Source organism: Tamandua tetradactyla, chromosome 19 (genome assembly GCF_023851605.1).
Source record: "Tamandua tetradactyla isolate mTamTet1 chromosome 19, mTamTet1.pri, whole genome shotgun sequence".
In the NCBI taxonomy this organism is placed as follows: Eukaryota; Metazoa; Chordata; class Mammalia; order Pilosa; family Myrmecophagidae; genus Tamandua; species Tamandua tetradactyla.
In genome coordinates, this window is record NC_135345.1 from 28,655,168 (window position 1) to 28,681,691 (window position 26,524).

A 26,524-nucleotide genomic window follows, 5' to 3' on the forward strand; every position below is an offset into this window, starting at 1 on the left:
ATATTGTACTTTTTGCATTGTTTAATCTCCAAGAGAAAACTTCAATTCTTCTGCCCCTTCTCTGGGAACCTTCAACGTCTACGTTTGGTTTCTGTGAAGAATTTTCTTCCCAGCTCTTATAATTTGTTTACATTCTCTCCCTTACTCATAGTCCTGTTTTCCTTACACATTTCAGTTCTGAGACCCTCCTTCTTACAGCAGTTCCATTTAACTTCCCCTTTTTCTCTCTGTGAGGCTTTTCTGCCTGTGATTTCTTCCACATTAGGATATCCTGTTCTGGGGAACAAGATGGGGTCAATCTTGAAAGGTGGGACACTCCAGAAAAGATAGTTTTGTGTGTAGGTGGTCCAGCCAATAGAAACTGGACTGAGTGCACACAGTTTTTGTCACCCTTTCTGCAAACACCTCTCTCTCTTTCATTTTACTTTTGCCCCTGGGGACCCATTTAAATGAGGCACTCTTCAAAGGCTTGCGTTTTGCCCTGGTTCTTCATGGATTGTGTCTCTGTGACTGGGTATGCATGGGGTTTTACCTCTCTGCTGTGAAGGCTTCTAGTCCTGCATTCATGGGGAGAGGTGTGAGGGATCCAGGCCATTGCCTCTGAACAACCCCATGTGTATGAGATTGAGTGATTAGGAGGAAAGAGGACTGGTCAGTTCAGGGTTGTACTGATTTGAAAGGATGTATGTCCCCTAGAAAAGCCATGTTTTAATCTAAATTCCATTTCATAAAAGCAGAATAATCCCTATTCAATACTGTATGTTTGAAACTGCAATCAGATCATAGCCTTGGAGATGTGATTTAATCTAGAGTGGTTGTTAAGCTGGATTAAGTAACGGCATGTCTCTACCCATTTGGGTGAGTCTTGATTAGTTTCTGGAGTCCTATAAAAGAGGAAACATTTTGGAGAATGAAGGAGATTCAGTCAGAGCAGATCAGAATGACATAGCCATGAGAAACAGAAGTCCACTAGCCAGTGACCTTTGGAGATGAAGAAGGAAAATGCCTCCCGGGGGGCTTCATGAAACAAGAAGCCAGGAGAAGAAGCTAGCAGATGACACCATGTTCGCCATTTACCCTTCCGGATGAGAGAGGAACACTGACCGTGTTCACAATGTGCCTTTCCAGATAAGAGAGAAACTGTGACTATGTCCTCCATGTGCCTTCCACTTGAGAAAGAAGCCCTGAACTTCATCGGCCTTCTTGAACCGAGGACTCTTTCCTTGGATGCCTTAGATTGGACATTTCTATAGACTTGCTTTAATTTTTGGGACTTTTTTTGGCCTTAGAACTGTAAACTAGCAACTTATTAAATTCCCCTTTTTAAAAACTATTCTGTTTCTGGTATATTGCATTCCAGCAGCTAGCAAACTAGAACAAGGATGAAAGTTTCCTACCTGATAAATTTCTTTTTCTTTGGGTTAGCATTTGTGGAGTCCTTCTCCAGTTTCTACCATCCTCCAGAGTTTTAAATAAGTGCTTTTTTTTTCTTTAATTTTTATTCACTAATTTCTGGAAAATATTTCAGGTATGTCTTCTGCCACCATTTTGATCCCATTGTTTTCTCAAAAAAAATTAAATAAATGTCTTAAAAGCCTACTTTAAAACTTTAACCTTGGCTTGACCATTTTCAATTATGTGAATAATTTATAAAGTAGGGAGTAAGATCCTTTATAAGTAATTGGAGGGTAGAGTGAGATGGACTCCCAAAACTTTTTTTTAAATCAAATCTGAGAGTAAAACTTAAAAAAATAAATTAAAGCTTAAAGTAAAGCAAATTAGAATATAGGTATGTACTTGATGTCATATAATAAACTTTTGATTAGCACTAAGAGACCACTGACTCATAATTTTCACACTAAAAAGGGGAGAATAGAAAATATTCGAATAAAAATATCAAACAGTGATAAATGCTAAACCATCATGTTAGATAAAAATTCTTGCTTGAGACCACATATTATTTTCTATATTAATGATAATCTTTTCATTAATTTTCTTCTTTGCTTTTAATTTTGGTCTTTTTAGAACAGTACATTTTAAATTGCTAAATGAGTTAATTTGATTTTATTTGAGGACACTTGAACTGAGAGGATATTTTTCCTATCTTTTATCCAAATTTCTTGTTTTTGTTCTGAAAGCCATTTTCTGATTCCTTATTTTTTAAAGCTTATCCTTAGATGTCCAGGTCCTGTTCATTGAACTTATTTGCTAGGTACAACCATTTTATCTCTTTTATAGCTAACTCAGGATAAGCAAAGAACCAATTTTCAGAGGTTTTCCATTGAGAAACCCTAAATTGACCTTTGAAAACTGCATTTAATTTTATAGAATAGTTCTCGCTTTCTTTAGAAATTGAGATAAGGAGAAGAGTTGTACCCAACCAGTTCTTGCATCATTTCTGGAGTAATCACATGCAAATATAGAAATGGAAATTCATAGATATTTGTTCTTTCTCAGGAACTTGACAATATAAAATACAAGTGAGGATTACATGTTGCTTCATCTTCTAGAAGTAGTTTGCCCAAGTTCCACATGTTCCCCAATTCAAGCCACCTATCAGCATGAAACTGATCTAATGTTTGATGCTTCTAACAATATAAAGATTATATTAATTATTATAAAGTACTTTGATAGAGAAGTAACTATTTATAAGGACCACTTTCTATGTTTGGAAACTGTAGACTCATTATCAACAAATATGAAAATTGAAAACTTATTATGAATCCATTATGAGGGACAGTTCCTTTGTCAACTGCAGTTCAGTTAAGTGATATCTATATCTATATGTATATCTATATCTATATTTACTTCAGTATATATATAAATGCATGCTGAAATGGATACTATATTATTATATAGAGGTATAAAAAGGAAAAATAAGCAAAGGATAGATTTTTGTGCAGAGAGAAAGAAAAAAGCAGGTCTTAAATTCATTATTATTTTAAATATTTTGAGCGGAATTTTTGCATTTTCTGATCATGAGATTAGTATATGTTTAATATAGAAATTTGAATAATGCAGAAAAGCTCACAGAAGTAATTAAAAATGGCTCTTAATTCAAGTATGCTGAATTAAGTTTGAGTATTTGTCTTTGGGGAGAGTGCATGTGTATGTGTGAAAAAAAATGTAAATTTGGAATCGTCCATATACCAACGTATTACGTTTTTTCTCATGTTATCAAAAATCTTATTTTTCAAATATGCATAATGATTTATCTTATCCATACTAGAATTTATTTTATCCCATTCCTATTGACAATATTTGAATTCTTTTTTCCGATATTACTAACTCTGTAGTAATTACATTTTTATATTTATAATCACCATAAGAGAGAAAGTTCCTAAATGGGAAAAGCTAGGGATAAGGATCTGTATTTTTATTGTGTTTGATATGCACTGCCAAGTTTATTTTAAAAATTCTAAAAATACTATATAAGTCAACATTTGCAGAAGCAGCACAGGTAATTGTTAAATCCTCTTACATCTGCTATTATTGGCTGTTTGCATCTACAGTCAACTAAGGGGAGTGACTTCCACAATCAGAGACATTTAATCCAATCACCCAATGGCTTTTAAGTAAAAGGTGACAATTTCAGCAGTCAGAAGGGAGAGCTTTCATCTCTACTTCAGCCAGCCAGCACCTCCTGGGAAATTCATTGAAAATCTTTATCAGAGTTTTCAACTTGCAGCCTACCCTTCAGAATTTGGACTCATGCATCCCCACAGTTGCAAGAAACACTTTTATAAAATCTCATACTATTTAAGATACCTCCTCTGGTTCTGTTTCCCTAAAGAACCCTAAGACAACTTAGATTTGGAAAAAAATTCATATATATAGCACCAGAAGTCCAAGCAACAAGAGAAAAAATAGATAAATTAGATTTTATTAAAATTTAAAACTTTTTACTTCAAAGGAGAACATCAAAAATTGAAAAGACAACCTAGGTAATGGTAACAATATTTTAAAATTATATATTTGATTAGGGACTTGAAGCTAGAATACAAGACTGCTTCTGTTCAATAATAAAAAGAAAAATAACCAATTAAAAATGGGCAATAATCTGAATAGATATTTCTCCAAGGGAGATGCACACATATCCAGGTAGCACATAAAAAGGTGCTCAACAACAGCAGTCACCAGCCAAATACAAATCAAAACCACAATGGGGTGCTACTCCATACTTACTAGGGTGGCTAGAATCAAAAGTCAGTTTTTAACAAATGTCATTCAAGATGTGGAGAAAGAGGAATGATCATACATTGCAAATAGGAATGTAAAATGGTACCTGCACTCTGCAAAACAATTTGGTCATCCTTCAAATTGTTAAACATGAAGTTATCATATGATTCAGTAACCCCACTCCTGGTACCTAAGTCTGGTTCAGTTTGCTAAAGCTGCCAAAATGCAATATACCAGTAATTGGTTGGCTTTAAAAAGGGGATTTATTAGTTTACAAATTTACAGTTCTAAGCCCATGGAAATGTCATAAAGTATCAACAGATGATACCTTCTCTGAAGAGAGGATGATGGCATCCTCTGTCACATAGGATGGCACCTGGTTGGCATCTGCTGATTCTTCTCTCCCAGGTTTCACTATGAGCTCTCAAAGCTTCTCCATCCTTTATCTTCTCATAAAGTGCTCCAATAATTGATTAAGACCGACCATGAATTGGGTGGGTCACATCTCAACTGAAACAGTCTAATCAAAAGGTCCAGCCCACAGTAGATCTGAACCCTTAAGGATGGATTAAAAGAACATGGTCTTTCTGCAATGCATAACTGATCCAAACTACCATGGATGGTTTCCAGATCCCTTGACATAATAAATATACATGAAACAAATATTTTTGTGTTTGCATTCACTTTTTTTTTGCATGGGCAGGCACCAGGAATCAAACCTGGGTTTTTGGCATGGCAGGCCAAAACTCTGCCTGCTGAGCCATCGTTGCATTCACATTTTAATTTTATATGTTAATTTATAGCATGTGCATTACAAATATTGTCATGAAACAATGTTATAACATTTCCTTTTATGGCACTGTCCACCATGACATAAAATAGATACACACATTGGGCTGGCCATGGTGGCTCAACAGGCAGACTTCTCGCCTACCAGGTGGGAGACCTGGTTAGAATCCAGGTGCCTTCCCATGCAAAAAATATGCACATATACTTTATCTAATTATATTATTCATAATTTTTTAGAATTAGCATTTTTGTTCCTAAGGAAGTAATTTAATTTTAATTTCATTAAAAAAAAACAAATGTCCCAAATATCATCTGATCCATGTTCTCTCTTTTCACAAAACAGTAAAAATCATCATTTTGAATGCAAACACGCACACACACACACACACACACACAGTCCTTTTAAGAGGCTTTTTACTTTGTTTAAAAATCTGCATATGCATTCTTCACAATATAATATAGTTTAATATACTCAATATCTGTCCTCCTTAATATTCACATTTAACAATTTCTTCATTCCAATGGAAATTATTTTCTCAGATGAACTTGAATATCATTTGGTACAGTCAAATAGATATTGGAATTTTTAGTAGAGTATTAAATTTAGAAATTAATCTATGGACAATTAAGATTTTATATTACAGATGTTTCTTACAGTAGTTACAAAGGCTTGTTTTACACATTTTATCAGAAAATGTATATTAAATGCCATCAAGTGACACTTTGACATCTGTGTATATAGCTTCTCTTTAGGTCAATGTAATAGGTCATTACACTGACCTATTAAGAATAATGAATATTATACCTATTTTGTTAAATAAGAAAATATTTCTTAATAGCATCAACATCTTTAAGAAATAAAAGGATCTTGATCACATTTTATCTCCTGATTGCTCCCTCTTTTTTGCTTTGTCTCCCCACAATAGATGTCTGAATATGAGCCCTTCATAATCAGGCATTAATCCCCACAGTTCCACAGAAATAGCCTTCATGATGTTACCAATTGTACCAAAGGCCAAATCATTTAGAAGCTAGATATCAATTTATATTTTTATCACAACCTGTTAGCAGCATTCCAGAGTTAAGTTTCTGTGATTCATCCCATACGTTGGATTGAATTATGTACCTCAGTTTGGACATGTACTTGGTCTTATTCCACATTCTGGGGCTGTGGACCATTATAAATAAGACACCTTCTGTGTTTTACTTCAGTTAACATCTGGCTCAACTGAATCAGGTTGGGCTTTCATCCAGATTACTGAAGCCTTATAATATGTGCAGTGGAAATCAGAAGGAGAGAGAAGCCGTAGGAGAAGCAAGAAGCTGGAATGCAGTGGAATCTGGAAGAGATAGGAGATGCCACAGCATGCATTGTCATGGGATGAAAAAGCTAAGGAACCTCAAAGATTGCCACCCAATTGAAAGATACCAACGCTGGGAGCAAGCAAGTTTCCCAACATCTGAAATGCCTTCACCAATAAATTTCTGTTGTTAAACTAACCCATTCCACGGTAGTCTGGAAACTAAAACACACTGCTTACCTAATTGACTCCAACTTCACTGCCTTTTTATCCTCAATGTCCTCTTACTTGTTCCCCTCTTCAACCAGAATTCTAATTACTGGAATGTTGGTGGATTCTGCTCTGCATCCTTCTCTTTTCTGTTTTCAATGACCCATCTGGTCTCAAGGACTCACATACTGATATATTTCTAATTTGTTTCCACAGCCCTGAAGTACAGCTTAAGTTTCAGAAGTATATAATATCATACCATTATTATAAGGTAGTATTGGATTTTGCTTGACACATAATCTATTTAGAAATTATCTAGCTCTGTATTTTTAATTTCGGTCTCTAAATCTCCCCATGCTATATTATTACATTTGGTACTGAGAATATATAAACATAGTGAAATAAATTGAAATGAATTTTAATCTTTTGATGCTCTGAAATGGTTTAAGTGGTAGAAGACATCTGTTAGATTAGACTAAAAGTAAACCATTTTTAATACAGTGGCTAACTCTCTAGAAAATATGAGTCAATAAAATTCGTTCAAGATAAAGGATAACATATGAATTTAACATTCAATTTCAAAATAAATTATTGTCCCAAAACGTTCACCAATAATATTCTAACTCCAAAAGGGTTCCTTCAGATATTTAATAATTATGTGTTCACTTACTCATATTATTTTTCCTGCTTAAATCTGTGATTGATTTCTGAGGTATTTGGCTGGAGGTTAAGCAGGGAAAAAATCACAAAAATCCTTTTGAGGAATACCACAGAGACAGCCTATGACTTGAAAAGAACTAGAAAGTCACTGAACTTCGTTAAACATTGTTATGACACGACAGATCTGCCTTTTACAAAGCACCTCCACCGTGATTAGTTGGAGGTTTGACTGATACAAAAATGAAGAATTTCATAAATAATAATATCTACTATTTAATACATACATATCTCATTTGGTCCACCCAAGTGATAGCTATTATCTTTATTCTATCTATTTCCTACATGAGCAGAGAGAAGCACAGAAATTTAGTCACATTTCTCAGGCCACATAATTACTGAACAGAGGATAGATATTTGAACCCAACCAACCCAAATAAGAGACCTCCATGTAATGGCTGTTAATAAAACACCTTGATATATACAAGCAGGAACAGTATGAGGATGAATAAGTAGTAGATGAGGAGTGGGAAAGGTTTTCATTCCGTCAGTATCAATTGAGTGCCTTTATCACACCAGCAGTCTAGAGTAATAATCCCGTGCTTCTGGATAGATGGTAGAGCAAATCACAAGGATAATGGAATTAAAGAGGAGAAGATGCACTACATTTTCTTTCAGTAATTTAAATATATCATCCCACTGTCTTCTCGCCTCCATGGTTTCTGCTGAGAAATCTACACATAGTCAGTCTTATTGGGTTTCCCTTGTATGTGATGGATTGCTTTTTTCTTGCTGCTTGCAAGATCCTCTCTTTCTCTTTGACCTGTGACATTCTGACTACTAATGTCTTGGAGAACATCTATTTGGATCTATTCTCTTTGGGGTGCGCTGCACTTCTTGGATCTGTAATTTTAGGTCTTTCGTAAGAGTTGGGAAATTTTCAGTGATAATTTTTTCCATTAGTTTTTCTCCTCCTTTTCCCTTCTCTTCTCCTTCTGGGACACCCACAACACGTATATTTGTGCGCTTCATATTATCATTCAATTTCCTGAGCCCCTGCTCATATTTTTCCATTCTTTTCCCTATAGTTTCTGTTTCTTGTCGGATTTCAGATGTTCCATCCTCCAGTTCACTAATCCTAACAGGGGTAGATTTCATCTCTTCTACTGTACCTTTCATTCCCATAAGTTCTGTGATTTGTTTTTTCAGACTTTCCATTTCTTCTTTTTGTTCATTCCTTGCCTTCTTCATGTTCTCCCTCAATTCATTGATTTGGTTTTTGATGAGGTTTTCCATGTCTGTTCGTATATTCTGAATTAATTGTTTCAGCTCCTGTATCTCATTTGAACTATTGATTTGTTCCTTTGACTGGGCCATATCTTCAATTTTCCTGGAGTGATTTGTTATTTTTTGCTGGCATCTAGACATTTGATTACCTAAATTAGTTTATTATGGAGATTGCTTTCACTTATCTTACCTAGGGTTTTCTTGCTAGATGAGTTTGTTGCCTATTTGTTCTTTGACCTTCAGTTCAGTTTTTTCTGGGCCTCTAGCTTAAGTTTTGTTTAACAGAGGGTAATTTTTCAGTTCTTGTTTTCTTGTCCTGCTTATAAGGTGCCTTTTCCCTCCCCACCCTTAGGAGGGTCTACATAGGTATTACAGACTCCAGCTGGGTTTTCCCAGACTAAGCTAGCCTTCTTTCAGGGGGAAGGAATCACCTGCATCAGTTTTCCCTGAGTGTGAGACCCAGTAGGTTGAAAGACTTTCCTGTGAAGTCTCTGGGCTCTGTTTTTCTTATCCTGCCCAGTATGTGGCGCTCGTCTGTCTGCGGGTCCCACCAGCAAAAGATGTTGTGGCTCCTTTAACTTTGGAAGGCTCTCCCTGCTGGGGGCGTGGTGGAGACAGAGGAAAGGTTGTAGGCTGGTTTTAATGGCTTCAAATTGCCAAGCCCTGGGTTCTGAATTCCTTGAGAGAGGGATTCCACCTGAGTTGTGTTTCACCTCTCCCGTGGGGAAGGCACAGGCAGGATACAGCCCTGAAAGCAGCCTTTTCCTGCGTTTGGGGCAGTTTCAGCATGTGTAATCTCACCGCTGGATCCAGAGGCAGCCAAGCCTCCAGAGAAACAGCCTCAGAAGGCTCCATTTTGTCCCCTTTCCTCTTTTTCAGTTAGCCCAATAGGCGACCTCCACCTTGACCAGTTTCAACTGAGATGGGGCCTATTTTTAGTAGTCAGAATTTGTTTATTAATGCCATTATTGGTGTTTGGTCGGACTCAGTCTCTGCTACTATTAGAGTTTCTTTCGTTTCCCTCCAGGAAGCTGCCTGTGGGGGAGGGGCACCGGGTGCCGGCCACCGCGGCTTGGGGAACTCACTGTTCCGAGACTCACAGCAGGTCCAGCTGGTCCAGTCTGGGGTACGCTGTGTGTCCGGTCACTGTCGTGGCTCTGGGAGCTGTTCTGCACTGTTTCTGGTTATTTAGTAGTTGCTCTGGAGGACGAACTAAAAATGTGTGCACATTACTAAGGCACCGTCTTGGCCCTGCTCAATTTCCAGAAGCTTGACTGTTAAGCTTAGGAATGGCTAGACTGAATGAGACTTAGCAGTAGGAAGGGAATTTCAGCTTTGTTTTTGTTTGTTTTCAAAGAAAACAAGCCTATTAAGAGTGGGAGTTGCTAACTGATTTTATGAGCAGGAACCAGAAATATTTCAAGTAACTGTTTCTAAAGCCATTTTAGCATCCCTTCTGGTTGATAACTGATTATTTGTAGGTTATTTCCCTGATTCATATTGTGCTAAATTGGTTTTTAATTGCTGCCGATCCACTTACCATATCACAAACACACATACACACACAAATACACTCAACAACAAGCAATAGTTCATATCATGTATTATTTATAAAATGCACTATTTCATATATATAATTTATATACAGAACAGTAATAGATTGATTATTATTATTCATTTATTATTTAATAAATAGCCATTGAGTTTACAGTGTGCCAACAATTTTCTAAGTGCCAGGGATTCAGTCATGAGTAAGAAATACAAGTGTCTATTCGTCTGTGCTTGCATTCTAGTAGAAGAATACACATTAAAGAAATAAAGAGAGAGGATAAAAATAGAATGACAAATATACCATAAAAAATTGAAGAAGGGCAAGGGAATAAAGAATGATGAGAATATGGGTGTACTATTCTCAGGGTTTGTCTACTGGTCAGGGGCATTGTTGATGGCTGTTTTAGACAAAAGGTCCCCAAAAGCAAGGCTCAGAGAGACTCAGTGAGATGGTCAGAATACAATGTAACTTGAATGTGCAAAAGCACTGGAAGTGATGGGCTAAAAGTGCTGGAGAGTAGGCAGGAACTTTGTTCTGAGTCTCATACTCTATGGCAAGGAGTTCTTCTTTTATCCTGATTGCAACAGAATGCAAAAGGAGTACAAAGCAGGGGAGAGCTTCAATAATTACTTATCTTATTTGAGTCTTTGGATTCCATAGATGTATATTAGATGCCTGAATATTTAATAGATATAATTTAAGGTACATGTAAATGTGAATTTTGATGAAGAGTAATATGTATTATCAGAACAAATAATAATTTAAAACCTGGATTATTTTTTATCTTATGCAAGTTGAAATACAGTTGCATTAATTTGGGTGGAAAAGTGAAACCCTCCTACTTCATATATTTACCACTTTGCTGCCACATTGGCCATTTAAATCATTCTGGTAAGAGATTGAGGTCACCTTCTAACAAAATTAGAGTCATCCACAGCACAATCAGAGCTCAGACAGTTCTTTGAATACTGTCATTGGAAATGGTTCTTAAAAAGACTCATATTCAAAGTAACAGGAGTTATTTTTGCTATTTTTTTCTTTCCTTTAATCCTCATAGAAGTCTGCAATAACTGAAAAACAGCCACAAACTTAGAAGAAATGAAAGAAAGTATTGGATTTAACAAGGTGAAAGACTCCCCAGAGATTCCAAAATCTTGAAAGGGTTACCTTAGTTTTTAACTTTATTGCAGCTGCATTAGGGAACAAAATTGGCCAGTTCTGGCATTTTATCTCACTATGAAATTTCCCTTTTACTTTTGACTAACACTCTTTGCAAAGTGTGTTATGATATGCAGTGTGTGAGTTGTTACATACAAATAAATGGCACTGAGTTATGGGCACTTTTCTTTTTGATGTTTTATGTGGAATTTCCAAGATGTTCTAATGAATAGCAGACAAGATAGGTCTCAAAACAAATAGTGTAGGAGTTATTTGCTCCTTGATCTAGATGCACAACTCCTGTTAATCTTAGTGTGAGTTATGTCTGCAATGTAAACATGTAAAGTACAAGTACTGTGAAATAATATGCAACAAAATTGGAGTTTAGCGGGCAAGCATTTTGAGTAACTGAGAAGATGAGAAATGAGCGTGGATTCTTAAGGTAGATATTTCATGCCAAAACCATTCTCAGAGTTATTTTGAACAAACTTTCCTTTAAACCACTTGTTAGAAAGTTAAAGTAGGAAACAGCTCCAAATAGCTTTAAAAGTTAGAATTCTTTCCTTTAAAAGCTGCAGAAACCACATTAATACTTTATCTTTCTCTCCCATTCATCCACGATACTGCAACTCACACAAATAACTTGGAACGGATTTGGGACTTAATAGATGTTGTTAGTCCACTTCAATTTAGGGGAAATATGTGAGTGAAATGTTTTTGTTGTTGTTGATGTTTTTTTGTCCTACTAAAATCACCTGATGTGATATATTTTTCAGGTCATAGACTTTACCTGGTAAGAGAGGTGCAGATATACCTACTTGTACCAACTTATTCTCTCTGTTGGCGTGCTAGATTATATGAAATTCTCTTCATTAAAAAATTCTTTTTTGATCAAAGCATTTTGAATTTAGGAATCTCCTTTAAAGCAAGGATAATATAAAAACTTTGTTATTATTTAATATGCTACTTGATATTATCCACAGAAATGAAGACACCTCCACCCCTCAGAGCAAAGGAAATCAGAAAGATTATCTAATGATGTGGGAAGGAGAAATATGGGATCATGGAAGTAGAAGCAGGGGGAAGTTTGATGAAAGTTTGTGGGGGGGGGTAGGTCAAGGTGAGGAATTGCAATCGAATTCTTGTAAAACCAAGGACTAATATTTTTGTTTTTGTTTTATATTTGTGAAAATCACAGTTAGTTTGTGTGTGTTCAGCACTGAAATGTGTGAAAGTTGTGTGGGTGGGTGTGAATGTGTGATGCTAAATTTTGCAATCCTGTATCCCTCTGCTCTTTCCATTTGAAGAAATGAAGAAATGATGTTTGGCCATGTGGGTAATTCTCTTTCATTCCCAGATTGGGGATGATGAATGGTTGTACTTAGGGGAAAATGGTGCAATGACTCCAATCAGTCTTCAAAATGAGGTGTATTTACCCCTGAGCATGCATGAGAACTTTTATTAGGTACATGTCCGCAGAAAGTTTTAAAACAGAGTTTCTCAATTTCAGCACTACTGATACTTTGGGCTTGATAGTCTCCATTTTGGGAGTTATTTTTTGCATTGAATATTTAGTTGCACCCATTCCCAAGTTGTAACTTCTAAATATGTCTTCCTACATTACCAAATGTCCCCTGTTAAGTTAAGGAGACATTATCTCCCATCGATAATGACTTAGAAAAACCAATTTCCCGGTCCTCCACTTCCACATGTACCCTTTCCTATAAAAATCCCACCAGAGAATTTGGAGTGTCAAAAAGACAACATAAACCAAAAAATGAGCTTCATGGCTCAAACATAAATCCAACAATTCTGAAGCTTCAAGTTAGAAACAGAGTAATTTTATCTGCATTGAGATGTTATGAATTGTAAAATGTAGGCAGTAATAATGAGAGTTTTTATTTAGCAACTTGATCAAAATGTAAGGAAGGAAAGAAAGAGAGAAAGAGAGAGAAAGAAAGTTGTTCTTGTGAGATCAAAATAGAGATACTTGTATTAGGTATATTGGAGGTGATGGCACATTATGCTATCAAGAAGATTCAAACTGACAAACCATATGATAATCTGTCTAGTCTTATTTACATTTCAGAAGTTTCTTTGTTTTTCAGTAGAAGGGACTAAACATTTTTTCCAAATTTTTAAGAAGTTTTAAAGCAAAAAAATATTGAAGATCACTGAATTTTCACTATCTTAGATCACTATCTTAGATCTTGGCAATCAGAAATCCTGGCAATTTAGAATATGGCAGAAGAGCACACAGTATAAAATGAATCTTTGTGCATTCAACTTAGATGATGAATTTATGAATTTGAGCACCTATATTTCATGCTATCTATTTTTTATACACCATATCTACAGTAAATTCCTTACTCCGATCTTACTTAATCTTAGATTACACAAACTACTTATTCATTAGCATAACACAACTTTGTTAAAATATTGTCAGAGACCATCCAATAAAATATTTTAAATTTGAATGTAATATTTAGAGATGGTTAAAAAATCCCTGTTATTTCAGAAGGTGAATTTCTAAAGTATGTCTTTTTAAAAGTATAAAGTTATTCATCTATTGTTTTCCTCATGTTCTCAACATAAGTTCAAAAACTGCTTTCAAGTGTTAAAAAAACTTAAATCAATTATTCTTTGCTGCTTTCCCAGGAACAAGGAATTATTGATTAAACCTTATTTTGAATGATTTTGTTATGTTTTAAGAGAGGTGTTTTCCTCTTAATAGTCAGAACCTTCAATAAGTAAGCTTAAATTTTATTTTTGGATCTCCTGAAAAGTGGGATAGAAAAAAAAGGAGAGTTTTGCAAAACTGTGGATTCGTGTGTCCATTTTTAAACATACCTTCAAACTAATATGACAATCATACAGTTAATTGTGATATAAAGAAGACATAGCATATAATCTGATGAATTGGTCTGACCATCAAAATTCAGAAGTTGGTAAAGATTTTATATCAGTCTCCAGTTCTTTAAAATTTAATTTCTCTTTTGCATGTGATTTTTCAAGATACTTTTGCCATTATGTTCTGAAACTGTTGGAAGGAAAGGAGTTGTTTTTAATAATTAGTACCTAGGCATGCATTACTTTGCTCTCCTTGCTGTCAGTTTTGCATTCATCATACATCACTGCTTGGTTTGGATATGTTCCTAAAAATAAACAGTACTGTGCTGCAGACTTTATCAATGGACATTATCTTCAAAAAAGTTTGTACATTCACTAATAGAAAGAAAATTTTACTTCTAAAAATAAATTAAAATGTTAATAGCTAAAGACTAGAATAATTAGAACTACTGAAGGAAAACAACAATTTCATTGTTAATTTTATCACAGAAACAATAGTTAACATTGTTGACCTTCTAAAAAGGGAGTTTTAGATCCAAATTGATGTGTGAATCATATGCTTCAGTAACGTATTAGAACCTGGAATCCCATCATTTCATCCCCCCAGAACACCATTTCATGCTAACTAAGCAGGGAAAATAATGAAATATATCATTGTTTGGGAGTTCCTACACATTTAGGAAAATAATAAATTAGTTTAACATAAACAGATCTTGAATTTGTAGGAAAAAAAAAGAGAAAGAAGAATCTCCCCTCTGACTATATGTGTGCGTTGGATCTCAAAATCTCATAGGTAACTTTGTTGTAATTCACTTTCGTTAGGTTTATTCATTTTTTTAGGTTATGCACTTTGCTTTCTCAGCTAAATGAAATCAGGATTTGAGAGTTGGAAACTCTTTTGCTCTGTTATGAGGAAAAGAGTGTTTTATTTTGTTTCATTTTGGTGAAGGAAATAGTATTCTTTAATTCCTGAAAAAAATTGTGTTGGTTAGCCATAATTTGAGGATTTTCTGTCATCACTATGTCAACATTTTTGAGAGTGGGCATTTCTAAACAATGAGCCTGAGCAAAATCCTGATGTTAGTTATAAAGTGTTAAATTCACATTTTCCTTAGTGACTGGAAGCATTGGCACTCATGGAGGTGGCAAATTGCCCAGCTTGAGCTTTTGGTTCCTGGATAACTGAGGATGCAGTGATTAATCAAAGGTATATTTGCTCTTAAGAAGCTTTCGGTCTGATTAATAATTCCAAAAGTGTAACACCACAGTCAATTCTTGGTGAAGGGTTCTAAGAGTTATGGCAAAATAGTAAAAAAAAAAAAAAAAATCACTGGAAAATAAACTACTTTTTAGCTTACAGGAAAGAAAATAATTCGGCGGAAGTAAAAGGCATTAATGTGGAGGAGGCTGAATTTGAACAGGATTTAGAGGTTTGGACAGACTAGTTCATGATTAAAGACAATAAAAAAGGGGGTAAATTGCACCACAAACAGGAACACAAACAAAGGAATAGGAAAAGGAAGTCACTATCATATACATTAAAGTAAAAATAGGGGAAAAAAACTCTATTAAATCATACATTAAAATGATAACATTATAGGGACACAATTGTTATGGATGAAAAGAAAGCAATAGTGTGTATTGTCTAATTCAGAATACCTTATTATCTACTTTCAGTTATGTTTACCTTTATTAAAAATAAAAATCAGCTATGTTTTTATTAATCATTTTGAGATTGAATCAAATGACAAATCCTAATGAGAAATTAGACATAATTTATACATTTTAATAGAAACATTTGTATAGCATGGCTAATTTTATAAACTAAACCGTAAAGCTACTGATGATTAATTCCTCAAATTTTCTTCTGTTGTACAAGTGCGTATTTCTTAGTTGTTAGAATAAAGAAACTTGAAATTGCTACTTCCTTTAATAATATGAACCGGTTGTAGAGTTAACTTTGATCTTTATCAATTTATAGTTGATCATAATGAGTTTGTCTTAAGCATGTCTTTCTTTTTTTTTTTTTTGTATGCTGTATGGTGGGGTCACATTTCATTATTTTCCCATTTGAGTATCCCATTATTGCAGCACCATTTGTTGAATTTTTATTTGCTTGCTTGGTTTTCTTGTTTGTTTTTTGGGACGTGCATGGGCCGGGAACTTTCATTTTTTTAATAGCAACAATAGTAAAATTTATCGATCAAATTATTTAGTCTTGTTGTCTTAGCACGTATCTGCCTGCCACAGTATTTCATTAAAAATGATTTTAATAAGTTATTCAAAAAGGGATATTTCTGCATAGATATGTAAATTTAGGATGGGGACTTTTTAAAATAGCTCTTCATTGTGGTAAAGGACACATTATTTTGCAATTCATTAATACAGAGTACTAAACATGACTTTTGCATTATCTTAGGTAGGTAAGTGAATGAGCTCTGTCTTTCAGATAGATCCCTGAAGGTACTATGAGCCCTGGGATAAAGACAAAACATTTGAGAGATACAGCACTTGTAATGACAGCCATGAGAAGTGATTTTTTCTTTGGTGATAGATGTTCTCATGATTTGAAAGATTTTTCCAGTGTAATCATTTTTTTTAAATAACTCATATAAATAAATATAAATAATTTTGTGTTTTTGTCCCTGAACATGTCAGGGACATGACATGAAAAAGAAAGACATGCTTAAGACAAACTCAATATGATCAACTATAAATTGATAAAGATCAAAGTTAACTCTACAACCGGTTCATATTATTAAAGGAAATAGCAATTTCAAGTTTCTTTATTCTAACAAGTAAGAAATACGCACTTGTACAACAGAAGAAAATTTGAGGAATTAATCATCAGTAGCTTTACAGTTTAGTTTATAAAATTAGCCATTTTATATTATGAGTTAGACTTGGACACAAGAAAAAATCAAGGGGAAATAATAAACCTAAGATTAAAATATTAACACCTAAGAAAATAAGTCTTTTCACATTTTGTATATGCACAGAATATTTTAAAAGTTAGAGTCTAAATACATTATGCCATGTGGTGTGGTTTCCATTTTAATTTATATTTTCAAATAAATTGTAGAGAAATACCTGCATTACTGAAAAAATAAAACAGCACCATTGATTAATTCACATAAAAAGAGATTGGTAATTGCAAGACAATATATGTTTATTCTCCTCATGAACCTTTTATATGCAGTTACTGGTCAGAAAATGACATGTATCTGCGGACTCTCTTCTTTTCTTATTCAGTCTCTCAAATATAAATATATAGCGCAAATGTGCAGGTTAATTTCTGTGTATGTTTTTATTCAACTCTAGACTCCTAGAGGGCAGAGATCATGGTTTCCACCCCCATACTAACAGTCCTGCCAAAATGCTTGTGACATATGAAACACTAAAAAAAATTTCTCTAAAATTTATATAAAAAAATAGTCTAAAGATCAAAAAGCAGTATAGGACTAAAGTACATATTGCTAAATGAACAATTTATGAGGAAAGTATACACATTTTGAAATGGAATATATTTAATGTATGATACTGTTGCAAGGTGTTAATATTAGGGTGGTAAAAGTGAAAAAATGCACCTGAAGTGAACTATGGACTACCATTAATAGTACTATTTCAATATTGTTTCATCAGTTATAACAAAGGTAACAGCATATTGCAAAATGTCAATAATAAGGAGGCATACAGGAATGTTGCATTTTTTGCATGACTTTTCTGTGAACCTATAGCTTCTCTAATTAAAAACAATAATATTTAAAAAAACATTGTTCTAAGTGAAGGAAACCAGATGCAATCTTGCATGCTTCCATTTATATAAAATACAAGTATAAATAAATCTATAGAGCTAGTAATAGTGGTTATGTAGGGCTGGAAAGGAAAAAGAGATTGAAAGGTGACTGCGAAGGGGTACGGGTGTTTTTTTTGGAATAATGAAAATGTTCTAAGATTGATATACTGACTGCACAACTCTGGGTATACAAAAGCCATTAAGTGTACACTTTGGATGAACTATATGGTATGTAAATATATCTCAATAAAACTGCTTAAAATATATATGCAAATCAATAAAAGAAGAGATTAATAAATCAACTAGTATAGCCAGAAATGTTTAACTCTCTTAGTAATTTATAGCTCAATCAGATTTTCAAAAGAGGTATGAACACAGGTATTTTAAAATATAAGATTGTCACATCAGATCTAATTGTTGACTTAGAACTCATTATCCAACATCTAGAAAGCACACATGCTTTAAGAGATGTGGAACATGTAATTATTTGATTAATTACTAGACTCCAACGAGGTTTCAAAAATATCAAAAGTTGAAAATCATAGGGACAAAGCACTCTGATCCATGTGCAATAAAATTCAAAATCATAGGGACAAAGCACTCTGATTCAAGTGCAATAAAATTTAGAGTAATTGTTCCTGCAAAGGAGAAGCTAAGCCTACTTATAATTATGCCTAGGAGTCACCCCCAGAGAATCTGTTTTGTTGCTCAGATATGGCCTCTCTCTCTCTCTCTAAGCTAACTTGGCAAGTGGACTCACTGCCCTCCCCTCTGCATGGGACATGACTACCAGGGGTATAAATTTCCCTGACAGTGTAGGACAAAACTCAGGATGAGCTAGACCTGGCATCAAGTGGTTGAGAAAGCCTTCTTGACCAACAGTGGAAGAGAGGAATGAGACAAAATAAAGGTCCAGTGGCTGAAAGATTTCAAACAGAGTAAGGAGGTTATCCTGGAGGTTATCTTATTCTTATGAATTATATGGATATACCTTTTCAGTTTACAGTGTATTGGAGAGTCTGGAAGGAAGAACCTGAAACTGTTGGGCTCTGTTCCAGTAGCCTTGATTCTTGAAGATGATCATATAAAGACACAATTTTTACAATGCAATTGTGTGATTGTAAAAATCTTGTGTCTGATGCTCTTTTTATCCAGGGTATGGATAGAGGAGAAAAAAAAACTGACTAAAAATAAATACATATTGGGGAGATAAAGAGTAAAAATTAGGAGTTTGAAATACTCATGGTCAGTGAGAGGGAGGGGTAAAGGGTATGGAATGTATGAGCTTTTTCTTTTTCTTTCTTTTTCTGGAGTGATGCAAATATTGTAAAAATCATCATGGTGATGAAAACACAACTATGTGATGAAAATGTGAGCCATTGATTATACAACATGTATGGACCATATGTGTGTGAATATTTCTCAATAAAAATAATTTTTAAAAATTCAAAGTCATTGACTAAAAAGTTTGCTATAAAATATAATGAAAAAATTATTTGGACCTAATGTAGAGATAAATTTACCAGAGTAGAAGGTGAAAGATTTCAGGTGGAAAGGGCATATAATGTGCCAATAAGAAAAGACAAAGAAAAAGTTATATCTAAATATGTTATAGAGATATTTTGAAAATGAATACAGTAATGGAAAATAATTTTTAATGAAATTAGTACAGAGAGATAAAGAATATGATTTTCAAAAGAACAAGAATCATATCTATGTGAACCTTTCTTTAACCTTACCACTAGATGTAAGAAGATTAGAGTAGTATTTCTAAAATATTACAGAAATAGTGCTTGGAATTTAGAATCTTATATTTAGCCAAGCAGTTATTCAAGTGCAATGGCAGGAAACAAAATATTTCAGGCAAGCAAGGACTCAGTAATTTTGAAGAAGTATAAATTTTGTATACTATTTTTGGGTAAAGAATTATAACCAAGAGATTGTATAAAACATATGAAGTAAATGTTGTCAAGTAGCTTGGAAAGGTTTGTTTTTATCTTAAATAATAGTAAAACATACTAAAACCAGACATAGGCATTACTAGAAAGAATTACTATAGGCTAAACACAGTCTTAGAAATGGGTACAAACACCCTAAACCAAATATTAGCAAGTTCAACCCAATGCTGTGTAAAAAGATGAAATACTATAGGCATATGATTTTTCCTAGATTTACAAATAATATTTTATATTTAAAAATATACAAATGCAATTGTCACATTAAAAAATTAAAATAAAAACTCAATGTCATCATGTAATTACATGATACTAAACATATTTGACACATTTCTTTATGATAAAAATGATCAGTATATTACTAATAGGAAGGAAATTAGTAACATGATATTATCTTTAAAAATCAATAAACATTTTTTCAAATGGGTAAATGCAGAGAACTTCCCTTTTAAAACCAGAAACGGTACAGGGAAACATTTCATAGCTTTAATTAACCAGTACCCTAGCAAGCATAATTATATGATAAAAATGAGTTAGTTGCTTGGTAGTATGAAAGGAAGGAAGAAAACTTCCTCGTATAGACTATATGACAATTTAATTAGAAAATTATTTAAATCTATTATTATATATAATTGTAGTACTTTGGTAGCAGAACATGATGATAATATTCTCAATACCAAGTTTTATATCAGTAGCAAATAACTAAAATAATTCATAATAACTTACAACTTAAAATATTGTATGAGAATATTAAGGAACTAAGAATAAATTTAACGAAAGGTTTGGTAAACTTTACAAGAATGTAATAAAATTTTATTAGAATACATTAAAAGAATACCTAAATTCATGGAAAGTCTGCTTTCATGTACAGGACAACATATAATCATGGAGATGTCAATTCCCCCCCAAATGTATCTATAAATATCAAAGAGAAAGGAGAGACACTTTGGAATTTCCAGCTTATCTCTGATATTAAAATACGATGAATGCATTAAAAGAAACCAAAGTTATAATCTAGTATTTTTCATGAAAATACATACCACAAATTTAATGCAATATTACATTCCAGGAATTCAAGGCTAATTAAACATTTTAAAAACCGGTCAGAGTAATTAACCATATAAACCAAACAAAAGAGTAAAATATGATCAATTCAACATTCATTCAGGAAAAAACTTCTCAGCTAAATTAAAATAGAATGGTCTACTTTCCCATCCTAATAAAGGTTGCCCATGACAAAATGTAATGAGCAGTGCCATATATAATTGTGAAAGACTCAATATGTTCCTTTTAAATTGAGAAAAGAAAATATCAATGGATGTCACCTTTCACAACTTCTGTTCAACACTGAATTAATAACTTAGTTCAAGAAATCAAGAAAAAAAAGTCAAACTTATTGGAAAATAATAAGTCAAACTCCATTTTTTTCGGACAAGATGATTTTAATGTAAAAAGCCCTAAAGAATATACAAAAACAAACAAACAAAATCACCCTACTAGCTTTAAAAGGCCGATGGAACAAGACCTCAGTACATAGGGTCTATATAAAAGAATTGATTGTATTTCTTTATCCTAGTAACAAACAACTATAGAATGAAATAAAAATTTCCATTTTTCAATAGAACCAAAGGCCCAAAATACTTGGGAATAAGTATAAGAGCAGTAAATCAAGACTTATAGTCAGAAAACTACAGAACATTGCTGAGAGTAATTAAAGAAGAACAAATACATAGAGAAATATAGATGTCTAGACGTTCTGGAAGACTCAGTATTAATATGTCAATTTCACCAAATTCATTTACAGAATAAATAAAATTCAAGTGAAAATTTCAACAGGTTGTTTTGCAGAAATTTACAAAATTATTCTTAATTTAATAAGGAAAAACAAAATATATAGAATGGCCAAAACAATCTTTAAAAACTAGAAAATAATTGGAAGGCTTACACCAATGGATTTTAAAGCTTAAAATAAAGCTATAGACACTATAGTAGGGGCATAAAGACAGACAAACCGATCAACAGAAGAAAATAGAGCCCAGATGTAAGCAGTTTTCATTTTGATTGATTTTCCGTAAAAGTGTAAAAACATTTCAGTGGAAGAGCAAAGACTTTAAACAAATGGTACTGGAAAAAATAGATATCCAAATGGAAGATACAACCTTCTTATTTAATACCACACACAAAACTTTTAAGGTGAATTATGACACAAATGTAAAATGATAAGACCATGAAGCTTAGAAGAAAACAAATAGCTCAAAGCCAACCTGAGAGCAAATAAAGAAATCTTAGAATGAAATAACTGCCATGAAATATTGTAAATTAGACTTCATCAATATTAAAAAACTTCTGACCATCAAAATACACTGTTAAAATGAATAGGCAAGCCTCAGATTGGAAACATATATCTGACAAAAAACTCATATCCAGGATATATATATATAGGGACTATATATATATATATATATATATATATATATATATATAGTCCCTATAAAAAGAGAGTGAATTTGTAAATTACTCAATGAAAAATAGGCAAGTTGCTTGAACAAATACTTCACAAAGGAAAATATATAAATGGCCAAAAGTTCACTAAAAAAAGTGTTTAAAATCATTTATCAACAGAGAAACACAAATTATAACTACATTGAAATTTTTATATATTCTTACTTTAATAACCAAATTTTTGTAAAAAAGCTCTCAATATCAAATACTACATGGATGCTGAACAACCAGAATTCTCATATATTGATGGTGGTTAGGTAAAACAGCACAGATATTTAGTAAAAGTTTGACAATTTCATATAAAGTTGAATATGCCTCTATCTCTTGACACAGAATTACGGTCCTCAGAACTGATCCAAGAAAAATTAAAATATATGTCCACAAAAATAAAATGAACTCACAAATGTGTATAGCATCCTTATTCATAATCCTCCAAACTGGAAATACCACAAAGTTCTATCAACAGAATGGAAATAAACAGTGCTCTATGTTCATACAATGGAATACTACTCGGCAATAACAGGAACAAATGAATTACTGTAACAACATGTAAATTTCATGGGCATTTTGATAAGCAAAAGAAGCAGGAGCGAATAGAATACATACAGCATCATAAGTTCCATATTAGACAAAACTAGCCATTGGTGAGAAGGAAATCCAAATTGTGACTGCTTCTAGAGTAGGGGAGGGGACATGGGGTTATGATTTATTAATAAGTAATACTAGGGAACCTGTTGCTTTGATTGTAATATCCTGTATATTGCGTCCATTATACATATCCACTTTCTAAAACTCATTAAAATTGCCTCCTTAATTTGTGAATTTCTATATAAATTTACCTTAAAAAGGAGTAAGCAAATAGTAAACTGTAATTTTTTAAGGATAATGGGAAGCAGATTAAAAGAGCTTCAAAGTTGGGAAAGGAAAAAACTAAAGTGTGCCATGAGATTTTGTATTGGGATTAGGGGTATCAATGTGTATTTAGTTATGTTATATATGTAACTTTAACTACACATGTATATCTATATAGAGAGAGTGACATAGACAGATAGATGGGTGGATGGATAGATAGATAGATAGATAGATAGATAGATAGATAGATAGATAGATAGATAGATAGATAGATAGATAGATAGATAGATAAAGGCAGAGAAATGAGGAGAGAGAAATTGAGAAAGAGCGAAAGTGAGAAGAAGGAGAGAGAAAAAGAAGGAAAAAGCACACATAGCATCCAAATAATATTTAAATACTACGCTCCACTAAAAGGAACTGGTCTTACAAGAGGAATGGTTATTTCTCAGGCTGGAAAAGATCAAGATGTGCCTGGAACACCTTGTTAAATTGGACAGGTGGAGCTCAAAGAATCATGGCGATATGTCCATATAACGTAAGCCAGCTCGAAAGGGCTTCCTCTGCTCATATTTGGGGCTACTTGAACATCATAATAAATAATGAAAGGAGTGGATTATAAACCAGTGAATAAAATAATAATTCATGGGTCTAAACCTATAAATATTCAGAGATGCACATTAAAGACCTTCCTTACAGTAAAATGTTAAATAATAAATATTGCAGGAAAGCTGAATTTATAAAATTATCAGTGGATGCTAAAATTAGAGTGCAGATATTTGAACAGGAACTACATACTTACAGAGTTCCAAAGCACTTCTCTACAAAAAATACTTGTTAATTTTGAAGTAAAAATAGCTATATTACCATGGAGAAATGTGGGAAACACCACCTAAACCAAGATATCAAACCTAGCCTCACTGGAATTAGGACACAATATCGTGTGCCAAATGCATACTATCAGAACAAAAAAACATCACCTCAATGAAACTTATGATGAGATATCAGGAATACTTAAATCAGGGGACATTCCACAAAATAACCACCCTGTCCTGTTAAAAAATGTTAAAGTCATTTAACACAAATAAAAACTGTGACTAGAGAGATATGACAAGTAATATAATATGCGGTCCTGGAGTTGACTCTGGAATAAGGAAGACAGGAATCTATAAATGATGTTATTGTGAAATTTCTGTGGAAACTTATTAATACATATGGATATTTAATTTCCTGTGGGTGGATGAGATAGCTTCCTGATGATTTTAATGAATGTGATTGTGTAAGGACACTACCCATTTTCTTAAGATTTACACTCTTAAGAAAATGGATATTTAGGGTCACAGAAGCATGATGCTTCCAACTTACTATAACATTATACATAAAAATAATAATATTCATATGTATGTTAAACTAACAAGCTGAATAAATAGTAAAGCAAATGGAACAAAATGAAAAATTGTTGAATCTGAATAAAGGGTGTATGGGAGTTTCTGGTACAATTCCAACAACTCTCCTGGAAATTTGAACTAATTAAAACTATAAAACACTATGACAAAAGCTGATAGAATCTTAAACTCCTTCCCGTTCCATAGAGTCAATAATATTCTCTCCCCATTTCTGCCTCTTTACATATGTACATTTAATAGGGGATTGGCTGATTATTATTTTTTCAGGGTAAAACAGAGGCTCTCCAGATTATGGAACTCAATACCAATTTACAGTGGGTATATTTATGTATATCTGGGAATAAATTAGAGTTCATATAATGAATATTTGGTATTTATGTTAAAAATATTAGCATCCAAGTGGAAGAGTAAGCCTAGCCCATCTTGATGTGAATCAAAAGCCCTATTAATTTGTTTTAGTATTTACAAGCATCAACAAACACTTGCTGGAAGCCTCTGATGATGGACTTAGATAAAAATAATCAGAAACTAATAATTTTCTAGAAATAGGAGCCACACAAAAATTAATACCCATTTCCATATGAAGAACAGAACATACCATATGTACAAGCAAAAGAAGAATTCTTCACAAAAATAAAAGGTACATTCAGAGAGCAAAAACTAAGTATTGAAATTATGAAGTATGACAGAAAAATGAAAAACTCAATATAAAAATTGGATGATTAAATTTAGGAAATGTTACAGAAAGTATAGAAAAATAAATAAATGAAGACATTAGAGAAAATTAAAAAATAAAATTTGAAATCAAATCCAAATAGTCCAAAATCTAAACAGGAATTTCAGAAAACAAAAAGATGAGAGAATAGGAGACAAAAAATCATGAAGTAAAATTCAATAAAATTAATCGGGTCTGAAGGACATGAGTTTCCAGATAAATGGATGGAATAAAATGACCCATAAAATGTTAAGAACTAAAATTTAAGTAACAGACATCAATGAGAAGGCCCTGATACTTCTTGAGGGCGGTGGGGAGAGGTGAGTTTTACTGAAAGCAGAATGGTAAATTGAAATCCAGATCAAAATGGAGAATTTTTTTTTTTTTCTTATTGAATTCAAAACCAAGACAAGTCAATTAAAGATATGGATGAAGGCATTTTTTAGGCATGCGATTTCAAGTAGGCTACCTTCTCTTCATGCTTTTCAGGAAACTACCGGGAGATCTGTTCCACAATTCAAAGGAGAAAATGAAGATTGCCAAACACATGGATGAGCACCTATGAGTGAATTCTTCATAAGTGAAAGGTGAAGGAAATCCCAGGAAGAAGCTCCCAAAATGTCAACTCTATAGAACACAAAACACAAACAGAGCAGAAAGATGCTGATCAAGAGGCTCTAAGAGAGATTGCTTGAAAATAAAAGTGACAGAATACCTAATAGGATCTGAATATACTTGAGAAGAGCTTATTAAATTAGGGAAATAAGGAACTTCACAGTTTTTCAGACCAAAAGTTCCAGTGCCATCCTTACCTCCGCTTTTCTTTCCCTGTAGCATATTCCATCCCTCAGTACATCCTAATGACTTCAGGCCTTTTTAGTCATTCTCCTGTCAATACTGACTGCTTTTTCCCCAGTTGTTCCTACCTCCTTCATGATTTCATACACAAATCATTATTTTTTTTAATTAAAACTTACTTGTTCTTTCTTTGTAAAATTGCAACTTATTTTCACTCTGGAAAAAATAATGCACCTTAATCCATTCTATTCTTTCCCCTAACAAGTTTTATCTTGTAACATACCATGCAATGTATTTATTGCTATGGTTTGGGGCTGTCTCTCACATTATAATTTAAGCTCATAAACAGCTAAGAATGTTTTACTGCTCTGTTAACTGATGTATTGCAAATGCATAGAATAATTCTGTTGATCAAGTACATTCTTAATAAATATGGAACTCAAGCCGTTTGATTAACTGGAAAAAATAATAAAAAAAATGTTTGCAGTTGGAAAAGACTTTGGGTTTCTAAACAGTAGCT

General features: G+C 33.3%; 1 long non-coding RNA gene across 5 annotated transcripts in view; it reads left to right on the top strand.

Moving 5' to 3' along the window:
- The window catches only part of LOC143663535 (uncharacterized), a 550,609-nt gene extending 524,684 nt beyond the window's left edge, over positions 1-25,925 (top strand). For all 5 annotated transcript variants that reach the window (XR_013166002.1, XR_013166004.1, XR_013166007.1 and 2 more), the window contains one exon: positions 25,696-25,925. This is a non-coding gene — a long non-coding RNA (uncharacterized LOC143663535). The remainder of the gene's footprint in view (positions 1-25,695) is intronic.
- The last annotated feature ends 599 nt before the right edge of the window (positions 25,926-26,524 follow it).